General features: G+C 38.8%; 1 protein-coding gene across 2 annotated transcripts in view; it reads right to left on the bottom strand.

Annotated features, from left to right (window-relative positions):
* The window catches only part of mAChR-B (muscarinic acetylcholine receptor), a 34,841-nt gene extending 21,285 nt beyond the window's left edge, over nt 1–13,556 (bottom strand). For both annotated transcript variants that reach the window (XM_064697102.1, XM_064697103.1), the window contains exon 1: nt 13,327–13,556. The gene's annotated coding sequence lies outside the window, so the exon portion shown is untranslated. The remainder of the gene's footprint in view (nt 1–13,326) is intronic.
* Nucleotides 13,557–14,374: the final 818 nt, after the last annotated feature.

The raw sequence follows: 14,374 nt of genomic DNA, 5'->3' as shown, positions 1-14,374 counted from the left end.
GTATTGGTATTGGAATTTGCTGTGCAACTGCTTGAATTGTCTTGTACATATTTACACTGGGCAACAACAGAAAATTGACATAAAAACCAAATTGTCCATAAAAATGTATTTCCCTTTAGCCAGCAAAGATCTCCCCAAACATGTTTATTTTTTTCTTTTTGACACCATTGTAGAGGGTATTATACTTTTGTCACGAACTGTGTAACGCATAGGAGGAGGCGACTCCGAATTTATGTATTATATATATCCTTGATCAGTATCAACAGCCGATTTGAGATAGTCATGCCCTCTATCCAGTTCGTCTCGCAGTTATATATTATCATGAAACTATGCAAAGATCCCCTTTTCTGTTGCAGGCAGTTCATATGTCGAAATCTGCCGGAAGTTCTTGACCGAACTTGGCATTTACATTTGAGCAGTATCCTATTAATATAGGATTACTAAATCATATACCTCTATAGTAAAAATCGGTAAAAAGTGGTTGCATGAAAACATTTCTGTTTTGCATTTAAAATTTTTACTAAACACCTTACATATGGGCCATAACATCATATCACATTATCATCGGATTACTACATATAGCTCTCTAGAAATAAGTTTTTACCATTTCTAAGCCACTTGTCCACAAGAGTATTAAATTTTCGACGTGCCGAAAATAGACATTCCTGCTGTGCAGCGCGCCTCAACGCTTATCGATAAAGTTCAACTGGGAGCAGGGGAGTTGGGTGCGGCAGCTACCCATTGGCAGCACTTCGCTGCCGGAATTAGTTTCAATGTGCCGCACAGTCGAAAAAAAAGAAAGAAAAATAAACCCCCAGCGACATGGCCCAACGCTGTTTCCGTCAACAATTTAATCAGTTCATCGCCATTGCCGCAAATCCTTGGCTAAAGGTTTTCGGTAACATTTTATTTTGTCGCTTGTTCATTTCGCAGACCCTTTGGGTTTTATGTTCCATAGACATTGCCACCAAATAAGTCCATTTTAGTTGACTTTTTATTGATTGCCAGCTACAGGAAATTAAATGCCATGCCTTCCAGCCCGCCAGCCAGCCAGCCAATATTTTAGTTTCCTACATTCATTTGCCCATTGCTAATGTTTATGCTTTGGCAATTATTATCGTAATTAATAAATATTTCGATGGGGATAAGATGGGAGTAATAGAATTGTGTTAATATACTAGGTAACACATAAGCCATCCGACAAATCGGACAATAAACAGAATTTATCTGCAATAAAAGTTAACGTCTAACAGTGACCGAAACGAAGTTTTGAAAAAGGTATAACAATTGAAAATTTTGGAAAGTACATTTGGGATCTAAACAGAGCAATCAATGTTCCCAGGAAATATCACAAAATACTTGATTCTCTCAGTATTTTTTCATGTGTTGTTCAATGTTAATATTGACACCGATTTCAAAATTGTGACTGAGCTTGGATATCAATATAAAAATGAAGATAGTAAATTTTCAGATGCTGTAAAGGTCAAACCACGAACTAAATGATTTAAATTTAAAAAAATCAGTTGAGTTTTTACAAAATTAAAAACGTTGAAAGCATTTAACTGGAACTGGAATGAAAAAAGTTACATGTCAAAGGTTTTGTTATTTCCGATTTATTGATAGAGTTATTGATAAAAAATATGTATTTTATGCTTATTTTATACAACCACAAAAAAATTAGATGTATAATTAATACAGCTTTTTTTAGTTAGTTAAATCTACTGAAGAATCACAAGAAAAATATCATCAAACTAAAATATTGGTTTATTAGACGGCTGAACGGAAAATTAAAATGAAATGTGACAATTGAAATGCATTATGAGTTTTTGAATACTTTTTTTTTATTTTTCGTACGCTCTTGTTTTCATTTACCAGTGCTGTAAAACGACCAATTGTTCAGCAGAGCACAAGAGATGATGATTGATACTGCGTGCATGTGCTAATTGAAACGTGTCAAATGCAAAAACAGATGCGACAACTTTTACCGGAATATCGAGCGTTCTCTGACGCCCCTTATCAACACCGAGGCACACACACACACACGCAGAGATATATGCAAACACGCACATTGACTTTGAATGAGTTTTTAATAACATTGTTAGCGTCAGCTCGTGTGATGACCACGACCGCGACCAGGCGAGCCTTGGGAGCACGGGAATTGACTTCTGCACACGTTAGAGGCCGACCAGCGGGACCGTCAAGAACAAAAAAGAAGCAACAACAAAAACAACAGCAACACCATGTATGTGTGTGTGTGTGTATCTGTTGGCTATTTTTGTTTGTTTATGCCACGCCAGGCGCACATGTAAGCACGGACCTGACCAATGTTTGCTCAAAGCCTCGCGCTGCTTTTGGCCAGCATATTGAAAATGTCGCGTTTGTTGTGGCACCGCTTTGGTGTGGGTGGTTCGGGCGCTTGGGTTGAAAGCACCCACCCACAGTGGTCAGTAGCTGTTGTGATTTTATTAACACTGCAAAAAAAAGGCAGTCGGCCATATCTGACGCACTAATTTCTAACCGAGCCATAACGAGGCACACAGGCGTAGCTATGGTAATATGTCATCCCATTCTGACTTGATGACCATATCTTTTTTATATATATATATGTATGTATGTATCTATCTATATATATATATACATATCGAGCGTATCGAGTATTGAGCTCAAAGGTCTGATAGTTGTTGCTAAGCTGTTGCCAAATTAGTTTCACTTGGCATATAACACTAAACTAGCCCTCAGGCTTAGGCGCAACACTTAGCTTATTCATGCTGTGCATACATACATATGCATAGCTGTGTCTGTGTGTGTGTGTGTATAGAGGCAGGTGGCAGTTGTGCTCACACGAACTGCAGATAAAGAAAGGCCTCTGTATGTTGCACAGTGCAAAGAGTGAAAGAAAAAATGAATAGCAAACAAAGAAGTAGCTGCCGAAAACAAATAATCCGTTTGCTGTGCGTGTGTGCATGTGGGTGTGTGTGATTGTGTGTGTGTGTGTGTGTGTACTTTGCTGTTTGTGTTTTTCTTTCATACACACACACACACACATCCACGCACATCATGTTGCAGGCTCCTCTTATCTGGCCTCGTTGGCTGCTGCATTCGCTTTTTGTCTGTTTACATGCTGTTGCCATCACAGCCGCAACATGTTGAGCAGCAAAGTAATATGTTATAACAAAAGGGCAGGCAGGGATTCAGTACAGCCAGTTGTGTGGCAGCTGCCTGGTGGCAGGTGGCAGGTGGCAGCTAGTTTGTTGGCTGGAGATTGCCCACATTGCGTCAGTCAGTGTGCTTTACTGTTAGTCAAGCAGCAAGAAGCTTAAAAACCTCATTGACACGTTCGTGTTGCAGCACTTTTTCGTTTCGCTAAGCCATTTCTTCTGGCTTATTGTCCAACTCTAGACACTAGCTGGCCCCACCCTACGACAGCCAAACCCCACACACAGACACACACACACACTCACACCCACACTGCTACATCTTTACGCTTGGCCAAACGTCAATAGACGTAGGTTTGAGCTTTTTACTTTGCTGGCGTACGTAGCGTATACGTATTAAGTTACAGCAATTTCTTGCTCTGATTTTCGGCGCAACAGTGCGTATGAGTTATTTTGAATGTGCATTTAATTGCATTGAAATTCTAATTTGACTACGCACCATATCGAATGTCTAATTTGCATGCCAAGCAAACATAATAATTGAATTATGTATTTCCTTTCCTTTACGTATTCCTGGCATCCAATTAAATCACCTTTACCAAGGTGATTAGAGCCTTTAGAGTAGGTAGTCCAGCTTTTGTATTATTTTACATATATATGTATAGTAAGTATATACATTTCAGTAAAATGCATCTGGCAGTGCTCGGTAGATGAGAGCGAAGGGAAAGCAAGTGTTCATATTTGAGGCTAATGTATTGATGTTTTGAGTTGTTCAAATATCTTATAGAAAAAATAATGATATATCATATAAAAGAGAGTTAATAATTCAGCAGCTCGAGGAGAAACTTGAAACTTTTCTTCCCTATTAATTTTTATTTTTTTGATGCGAATTTTAAAGTTGCGTGCTGCAGTCTGCCGTGCATTGTTCAATTTTATAATAAACGAATTCCCTTTCATAAATTTTTCATGTATTTTATATTTCCATTTCAGTGTAACAATAGCCCCAACGGCAAGTACAGGTAGACATCTGCCCTTTACGCATTTTGCTGAGCTCCTGACAAAACACATAGTTCAAATATTTCACAAAAGTTTTTCTTATTTTTTTCTTGTTTCGTTTTTGTTGGGGGTCCAAAAAGCAATCATATGAAAGCATTTTAATATCGAGTCTGTTATAACCAAAATAAAATGTGGACATTTTTTGTTGTAAATAGCTATGCATAAATGACATAATCTGTAAAGCTTTAATGAATGAAAATTACGAAAAAGTCTATAATCAATTTGTACACATAGCTGTTGCCAATCTATATAAATAAATATATATACGAAAATTGTTAGCGACACGCAAGCAAAGGTGGCAAATAAAATAAACAAAATGCCAGCGTTGAAGGTCAGTTTAAGCTGTTGCAGCTCCTGGGTCAGTAACAAAATACCTAAGTTTGTCAGACACCAAAGCTGTTGCTGATACCCCATTTATATTTATAGCTGCCGAATCAATGCCAAATTGGAGTTGTTATATTAAGCCCATGTTGGCTCAGTCAATGTGTGGGTCGAGTTACTTTGACTGGATTTAGTTACAATTGGCGCTGTTCCAATTATGTTATAGCCAATCATTCATTAGACGCCCATCGAGTCTGATTTTATGTGCGGCGCTCATTAAAGTTTTCTAATTGCAACAACTTTCTAATGCCACAAAAGCCAAGCAAATGTCGCTTTTAATTATGTGCTTGCCAGGGATTCGAACAGAAACACACACACACGCACATATAAATACACAGACTGTGTGTCTAGCAGCCAGGTAGCCAATGAGCGCCATTTAGCACCTCGACGCACGTCAGATTGTGTGCGGCACGAGCCGTGGCCCAGCCCCTGGCTCTGCCACACCCAATGTCAATGCAAAGACTGAACGCCGCTGGGCGCGCTCAAGGCTACAGTGAAATGGCTTTCACCAACCAACTGGCTAACTGACTGACTGACTGGCTAACTGACTGACTGACTGATTGACTGACTGACTGACTGAGTGACGAGCTCTGATCGACAGGCCGTGTGTCAGCGCTTGTGGCTTGCGGTTGGCTTGGCGCCTGCTTATTTTTAAAACGACCTTCGCGCAAATCAAATGCAAAGCTTTCCTGCAGCCAGCGTAACGCGTTTGTCTCTCAGGAAAGGTCAAAGCCGATTTAGTGGCAATGACTGTCTAGAACTAAGGAATATACCGGACTACACTTGGAGTAAATAGCGCGTATATTGTGTCCAAATCAACCTATTTCGAAAGGAAAACTAGAAAATGCAAGATGGTCAGACCTACTGAGATGGGTTTATTTTTCAAACTTTCCTTTCAATTATCTGCATTTTCATTTAGATCCAGAGTTTTTCAAGTATAATATTGATTACGTTTTTTGCAAAAGACTTTGTATCAATTTATAGCTCTTAGAAAAAAGTCGCGAATAAAACGTTTCACTCCTACGTAACAGCTAAAAAAACTTAAATTAAAACCAGGGCGTAAAGTGTCAGGGGATATTTTTGGAATATTATTTTTAAATTTTAGGTTAGTTTAATGTTATAAAATATTACATAAGCAAATTTTGAGAATTTGAAATGTACTCAAAATATAAATAAATTAAAGCAGTTTTTTTAAGTGTACAAAGATATCTCTTCTCATAAGTCTTTACTTTAGTTGCATTTGTTTGCCACAATGCGGGCGTCTTAAAGAGGTTAAGCTATGGAAACCTGTTAATTAGAAGGCTCATACCGAGATCTAATTGGCCTTAAAATATTAAGAATAAATAAATAAAGCTAACAATTTAAACAAATATTGTACTGCTAGTTACTGTTGTAAATGTATTTTAGGATTACAATAAACTATAGTTGTGTAGCTATTCATGTGACGCGCACTGTTTGCCAGTTACCTTATGAGTTGTTTGTCCTGTTGGGCGCTCAATAAACATAATTAACATTTTGGCACTCCGACGTGGCCGGGCGACTAATGAATGAATGTGCGGAAAACATTGTGAAGTTCTTTTTACAGCACACATTTCATATGCAAAGTGAGCTGCTTCAGTTTATTAAAAATGCAAAATGTGCTTAACTATTTGGTTGTAAAGCTGACAGCCAGGTTACCCGTAAGTCTGTAGGGCAAATAAATAAACAGCAAATTGCACAAGCACGCACACACACACACAAGCACGACACAGCTCTTCAGTCACATGCATACAAGTGTCACTTGTGTGTAGCACACTCCACAGTTGCCAACACTTGCAAATTGCCAAGTGAACAAGCACAAGCCATCCAGCCATACATGGCGTATGCGTGTTATGTCCTCTCTGGTTAGCCATTGCTGTTGCTGTCGCTGTCGCTTGCCAGGCTTTTTCTCTGTGCGTCTGCGGCGGCACCGCAGTGTGTAATTAAATATTTTACAGGCAATCTACATTCTTGAGATAAACTCAACTTTATATGTGTGGCTGGCAATGGCCACGAACGACAAGGACAGTAGGGGAAAGATGCCAGCGTTAGAATAAACATGAATATAAACAATGCAAAACACCGAATTTTAAGTGCGCTGCTTTATTTCCATATATCGTAAGAACTCGACCAAAAGGCGAAATAATTGGTTAAAGTTTGTTATATAAGCTATCTATAAAATCACAAGCTATCTAGATATATTTACCAGTGCTGCAAAGGTATCGATGTTACAGACGATAGTATCGATTCAATAAGAAAGCGCTTTAAATTATTGATCATCGATGTTTTTCATCGTACCGCTGTGTTAAATGTCCAGACCGAAAGGCAGAGAGTTGGTTTAAAACGAATGTCACAAATATTACCTAGGGTTTTATCTGCGTTAACCTATATTATAGATATGTAAATATAAATATATATATATATATATATATATATGTATATGTATATATATATGTGCTATGTATGTAAGACATTAGGTTATGTAGCTTGCAGATGATCATAGACTAAATGTGTGGACATAACTATATTAAACATGAAATATATTGTAAAATATTATGTTTATTATAATATAAAAATGTTTTATTTTAAGCTACAGTAAAACGTTACCCAAGACTCTGTTAGAGTATTCAAACGACCACACTATAAAATGTCAGATTAATTTTTGGAGTTAGAACACTCACACAAACACACGCACACACACGCGTGTAAGTGGGAGGCAAAATCTGATCCTGCTGTTGCTGCCATTGCGCTTAGGCTGCAATATTTTGAAGGTCCCAGCACACACTCACTCACACAAACACACACACCTACAGACACATGCGTTTAGCTCATATTTTTGAATTTGTTGTTCGCCTTTTGTGAAATTTGGATTAGTGCCATTTGACTTTTTTGAGATACAAATGTAGCATGAAAAGATAATCGGCTTGGCTGGGCAACCAAAAACATGGACATCCTGTTGACCGAGCCGTGCCTACTTTTGAGATGCCACAATCTAACGGCTTTTGCATGCTTTTTTTTTTGGTTTTTTGTTTTTGAGTGCTTTTGTGGGTGTGGCACTGGCTGCTTCGGTGGCACACACTGTGGGTGCCCAACAGACCCAAATTGGATTTTGTTGTTGTCTTTCAGTTGAGTGCGAGTGGGTGAGTGTGTGTGTGTGTGCGGCATGTGGCATGTAATACCAGTTTGTTTTACACATACGCGCCTGTTCCTAATTGCACTTAGAGTTTGTAACTTGTGAATTGAAACTGTTAGCTGTAAAACTTCGTGCAGATTTATAAGCAAATTATAATGTCGGACTATGAAATCGCAATTTCTGAAACGGAATGTTGCAAGTTATGTATTTAGCTTATTCATTTCGCAACAGCAGCTGTGCACGATGCTACGCTTCCCCATCACTCTCCGGCAATTAGCGTGTTTTTTATTGCACTTTAATTAACAATTAAGCGGAAATTAAATTAGCGAGCATTTTATTTGCATTTTATTAGCGTTGAGCTGGGGTTGTAAACAATTTTTTTTTCTTTTACCCTTTATTTTCAAATTTAATTAAAAGTGCATTTGCATTGAAATTGACGCGCCTTTATGTATTCCACTAATTAATAAGTTATGCCGCCAGCTCAATCTACCAAGGGACAGAGGGCACGCGTCTTAGCCATGGCAACGAGGCGGCAGCATTTTGTAATTGCCTGGGCGGAAGGGTTGTCCCACAATGAAGGAGTAGGGCTTGACCAAAGGCTAAGCCCGGCCAGGAGCTGTTAAGTGGGTGGAAGCACACGTTCTGGCCACTTGTGTTGGCCTAATTGGCTGGCCAAGTGAAGGATGTACGGCTTGCTGGCTAGAGACGCGTCCTGCAGCGAGTGCAGCTAAGGGCTGTGCCTTATTTAAAGTGCAGGTGAAAAAAGTTTGCCATATACACGAAAAAAAATCAGTTAGGCAAGCATAATTCCACATAAAACGGCTTTTTTTATTAGGCTCATTCCAAGTTTCAGGTTAAAAAATGCTGACTTTGATCATGTTTAGTACAGGCTAAAGGATAAACATTATCCTTCCAGCTGCCGCGCGAGTGAATCAATGTCAAAGGAAACGTGTTGCTCACTCATTCAAAAACACACGTGCGCACACACACACATACATCGAGGCACACACAGTTTTGCGTGCTATGCATTAAAACTACAAGAGCACAAACGGAAACGGAAATGTAGAAGCGTGTTTCAGCTGAAAGCCATAATTTTGCATTAGCAGCGGCAACAAAACGCAACAAGAATCAGCCGACAGCAGCATACCAGCCTTTCTGCTTGCCACTTTTCATTGGAAATGTCCGCGAACGTGATACAAATTTGCATGCAGCGCAGGCAGAAGAAAAAATAAGAAGTAAAGGAAAAAAAATTAATAAATGGACTCACGTGGTGCCCGATTGAACCACACACTGCCAAAGGCATTAACAATTTGTGATGCAGTTTGGTAAGAAAAGAAATTGAGCTCTGTGCATTAGAACCAGACGGAAGGACTGGCTAATGAATTTATCTAGGCTCAAGGCATTATTAAACTGTCTTTACTGTCGTTTTTAAACTGTCTATAACTATACGGAAAGCGTATATAATTATCGAGGCATGCTTGAAAATCATTTTTGGAAATTACGAATGGGGGCGATATACAAATAATGATTTACTCATTCGTACGGATTTCGAGAATATATACACATATATGTTCATAAAAACACCGCAAATAATATAATATTATATATATATAATACAGATTGATGATTTGTGTTACTGAAATAAAAACATAATTATAAAATCTTATAGAATTTATACATAATATATTATTAATAAATAAATTGTCTTGCATTTGTATGATTAATATGATAAATGAACTACGTGAAAAATTTAGAAATTCTTTTACTCGAATCAAGTAAAAATATTGAGAAAAGATGGGTTATTGTAACGTTCAATTTCAAATACAGGACTTTTCTAAAATAATCAATCTTGAAGATCAACAATATGCATTGAAGCTAAAAATTGTTGTACTTAATCTATGAAAATGTCAGTTTGATTAAGCACGTTACGGGCTTGGCTCAATCGTGCATGTACTTAGTCTAAGGCAGTGTATATCAACTTCAGCTCTTTGAGATAGCAGAATTTTCGCGCAGTTTTAAAAAATTGCGCTGCTATGTGATTCGATTAAATTTCACACATAGGGCACGGGTTGCCAAGCAGTGTTACTCTGTTGACTGACGATGACTGAAGGCGAGAAAATGTCGAGTCGAAGTGTGTGAAATCTCTGATTTTGGTCCGTAATTGGAAATTCTTGTCCAAGCTTCTGTTTCCATATCTACGCTGGCGCTGGCATTCAATATAATTAGTTTCGCACTAACTGGGGCGTAAAAAACAAACGCTCAGATCGAAGCGAAGCGCCTGAACGGAAAAATCATTAAAAATATTTGCCTGCACGCGCTAAGCCTCGTCATCCAATCAGCCACCCTACCGAAAAATACAAAAAAAAAAGCCAAGTGAAGAGAAAACCCCAATTTGGGGCACAAAAATTGTTGCTTACTTGGCAAAGATGTTTATCACAGCAGCCGGTTGGCCTCATCCTACTGGGGCAGGGCCAGGGCGTGGCGGTGGCCAGTGGCGGCTGCGGTTGGCAGTGTAAATATTTTGGAATTTTGCGCTCGCGTTTTGGGCTTTCTTTTGGATTAGTTTCGTTTATTTCATCATTTGCGCGCCGCACTAAACGCATCCTGTGCCAGCTTCAGTGTCTCTCTTGGCGGTTGGCCATTTTTTTTTCTTGCGGCCGAACTGGGCTGTGGCATACGAATTTAATCAGGCCGCTGGGGACTGTAAAGCGCCATTCCACACGCCTCCCAAAAAAAAAGTAGTTGTATACTTTGTTTTTTTCTCCCTCATATTTTTGCTTCTGACACACAAATTTCCTTAAGCGAAAATGCGGCCCAAGATGATGACTATGACCAACATGTCGATGACTAGCTTGCCTGGGAGGCCCCTCTATTCCCCCCCACCACCCTCTGTCAGTTGGTCGCTGTTGGATTTCCTTTTGCGCTTTTCGTGTTGTGGCTTGTTATACCCTTGCAGCGGGTATTATAATTTTGTCTTAAAATGTGTAGCGCACAGAAACAGCCGCTTTCTACATAATAATTCATATATTTATTATTGATGGGCAATACATGGCGAATCGATAAAGCCATATCTGTCAGGCCGTTTCTATGCCAACTCTCGGTCTGTTTAAATCTAATGCTAAGAAACCTTGCATAGGGCCAAATTAGACCACTAAAACATATAACTGTCAAGGAAAGTCGATCAGAACAAATTCTACTCTGAACAACGACTTTTTTCAAGATATCTAGCCTAATCTTGCTATTAACTAATTGAACTACTTGCCTTACATAAGAGTAAGAGATTATCAATGTCAATTATATATCGAATATGGGAAGACTTCACTGATTAATGAGTTTATATTCCGTTTTTCAAGAAATCTGGACCGAATTCAGCAATGAAGTGCCTAACTATACTTCTAAACTGTGTCCACAACTCTGTCAAACTGGACTACAATATTATATAAATTCTATAGGCACAATCGATCAGAAATTAAGCTTCCGTATAAAATAAATTGTTAGCCACGTGATAAATAGAGTATTCAATCTTTTGCTTGCTGATGATAGCCATTCACTCTTGTTTCTTTTTATTTTTGTTCTTATTACACGTTATACAAGTGTGTGAAGTTGTAATTTAAGTGCGGGGCGTTGACACGCCCACCAGCGGCATTTGCTGTGCATTAAATGCCGCCTTTCACTTGGCCCTGGGGCGGAGACGCTTTCCATTGATTTTTGGCATGCCTTTAAGCACATTTCTTTTCACGGAAATCATTTCGGTGTAGCTCGTTTTCGAATAACTTTTACACAATATTGTGAGTGACATTCACTTCAATGGATATGGATACTATAGTCTCCGATTTGGCCAGTCGGAAGCAAGCGAGGGGCATACCAGACAATGCCCCCCTATAAAACCCTCAGACCCACTCTGGCTGCTGACAGGCCCCTGAAAGGCAGCTCAACTGATAAAACGGGTTGATGAGAGAACGCTGGGTGGTGGCGGTGGAGGTGGGGTCAGGGTGGGTTAGGCTCATTGCTTATTGCTTTTCAGCTGGCCACAGGTGAAGCTCACTGCGGTCAAGCACTTTAAAAACTTTGGCCTGCTGCAGTTGGCCAACATATTGAACAACTTGGCCCACAAGCATGTGCAAATGTTAATGCATTTTCGCAACTAGAAAAGGTATTAAAACGGGCTTTTGCAGAGTAGTTCAACTTAACCATAAGATACTTATGCGGCACTTTAAAGCTGTAGTTTAGAGAGGAAAACTAAAATTGTGGTTATTATTTCCTCAGAAATATATAAAATTTATTTAATTAAGCACACTTCAAAATTGTAAATAATTTAAGTTACAACTTTACTTACCGAACTACTTTAAATAATGAAAATCATATTCAAACAATACAAATGAATCAAATATCATTAATTGCCGTTTGCAATTCTCATCAAGTTAAATCTTCGAATAGGGGACCAGACATTTGCAATTCTAAGGATAGAGCTGGGAGGCTATACGAACTAAACGAATAACCTGCACATTTTTTGGTATTTAGGCCTTGTGGGTTGATGGTGCTAATTTATAAAAAAAAAACCAAGCTTTTCAAATACCATTCGTGATTGTATGTATGAGGTCTGTTTTAAATTTAATCCCGATTCCATTCCGACTTTTTAGAATGGCTTTGTGCTTAAAAAACTATGAGAACAATTTGATATTTAGATTTCGATGTTTTATCAATTTAAATTATTTAAAATATCAATTAAAAAGAGTTTACATATATAAGTTATGGAATGGGTTATCTAAAACAAGTCCGTATATTAGATATTGCAGTCAGAGGAATTTGTTGGGCATTTGGCAATTAAAATATTATCTTTTTTTTTAAAGAAATCTAATGAATTATAGGAAATTTTTTGCTTTTTATTTTTTGAACTGTGATTAAGGTATGTAAATTTGTATAAGGATAATTTAAATATGCGCCCATTCGATTTAATGGAATATTATAGAATTCAAATTGCGCAGCTTATTTTTTTTTTTTGCAATTTGAATTCAAATTAAATATGCATTGATGGCTTAAAAATGGGTGGCTATCTTGAAAATGCATGAGTGGCTGAAAAAGAGCGCTGCTTTTGGGCCAATCTATGTCTGAATCGTTCTGCTTGGCATAGATTTAATTTATTTATAAGCCGTTAGTTTAAAATTCAATTTTAGATTGCCGCAATTTTCCTGCCTTATGCATTCAGGCTTGGGCTTTAATCCAACAGCCAGCGAAACCGGAGGCTGTTGTCGTCGTCTGCCCTGTGAGCTTACATATTTTTAGAATACTTTTCTAGGCAGATGTACCTTAGCTTGGCACCTGTCTAGCTGAGTATCTGTTCGGCATGTGTGTTGTGGTTGTGTTTTTGTTTTGTGTGTGTGTGTGTGTGTGATTTGTGTGTGTTTGGTTGTAAATCGATAGTACTACACATATCGTAGCACAACAAGTTTGATTGATCTAATTTCATGCCAGGATTGATGGCGCAATCTCAGCTTTGTTTTGTCTATTCATTTATATATATATTTGTATATATTTATATAAATTTATACATATATGTGTGTGTGTGTGTGTGTTGCAACTTACATGCACAACTTGAGCAGCTGCAGCAACAGTTGCCTTCGACGCAGGCGCCACGGCCATCAACAGCAAACGCAACTCTGAATTTGCGAAACGTTCAACTGCACTTGCAACTATTATTTGCCTGCACTTGTCACAAAAGTGAATGTTCAAATATTCAAATCTCTGTTCAACCGTTACGCGACACTTGAGAAAAACACCTGTCAACTGCCGTGCAACGCGTCTGTGCAGCCCAACGGACGAGTGTGGACTGTGCCTTAGCCTGGCCGCCAAGCTGCCTATCAACCAGCTCCCAGTTGCGAGCAACTGTTGGTCGTGCGCTTATCGTATACGATATAAGGCGCTCGGCAATTGCACACACGGCCATGGCCGCGACTCGGCCGTATCCTTCTTCGTATTTGTCTTTGCTGCTGCTGCTGTTGCTGTGGCGGCCGTGTTGCTGCCACGAAGAATGCGCCGCAGCAGCAGCAGCAACAGCTTTTCCAGCAACAGCACCGTCGTTGCTGGTGTCGGTGTCGGCTATTTTTTTTTTTCGGTTGGTTTTTAGTTTTTCATGCGCTTGCATTTCAATGACAAATTGTTGCATCTGCAAGTAGCGACCTGACAACCTGGTCTATGTGGTATGGTGTGTATGTGTGTGTGCGTGTGTGTGTGTGCACGTGAGGAATGCTTGTGTGCAAGCTTGAATCAATATTCCGTTTACTGTTTGCAATTTCATTTGCTTTTTTTTCATCTCAAAATTGTTCTGAGTGATTTCGGCTGTTTTTTGATGCATACTTTTGTGGGCCGCACACAAGCGCACACACACATCCACTCGTACACACACACTATAAAGCTGCATATTGTTATTGGAACCTGGCGTGGCGTTCGCTTTAGGAATTTAAGGAATAATTGCATTCGGTTTCATCAGCTGCTACAATGCAATGGAAATAAATAAACCAATTCGGCAATACAAATTATAATAATAATGAAAAATGAGTACTAATAAAAATTAATAAAGAAATATAATAATGCAAAAAGAGTCTAGTCCGAACGGGCAAATGTGGCGCTCTTT

The sequence above is a fragment of the Drosophila montana genome, unplaced genomic scaffold (assembly GCF_035044405.1).
Source record: "Drosophila montana isolate Dmon_TW-CO22-7 unplaced genomic scaffold, ASM3504440v1 contig_3848_1, whole genome shotgun sequence".
Classification (NCBI taxonomy): domain Eukaryota; kingdom Metazoa; phylum Arthropoda; class Insecta; order Diptera; family Drosophilidae; genus Drosophila; species Drosophila montana.
This window is presented reverse-complemented; position numbering and strand designations above follow the sequence as displayed.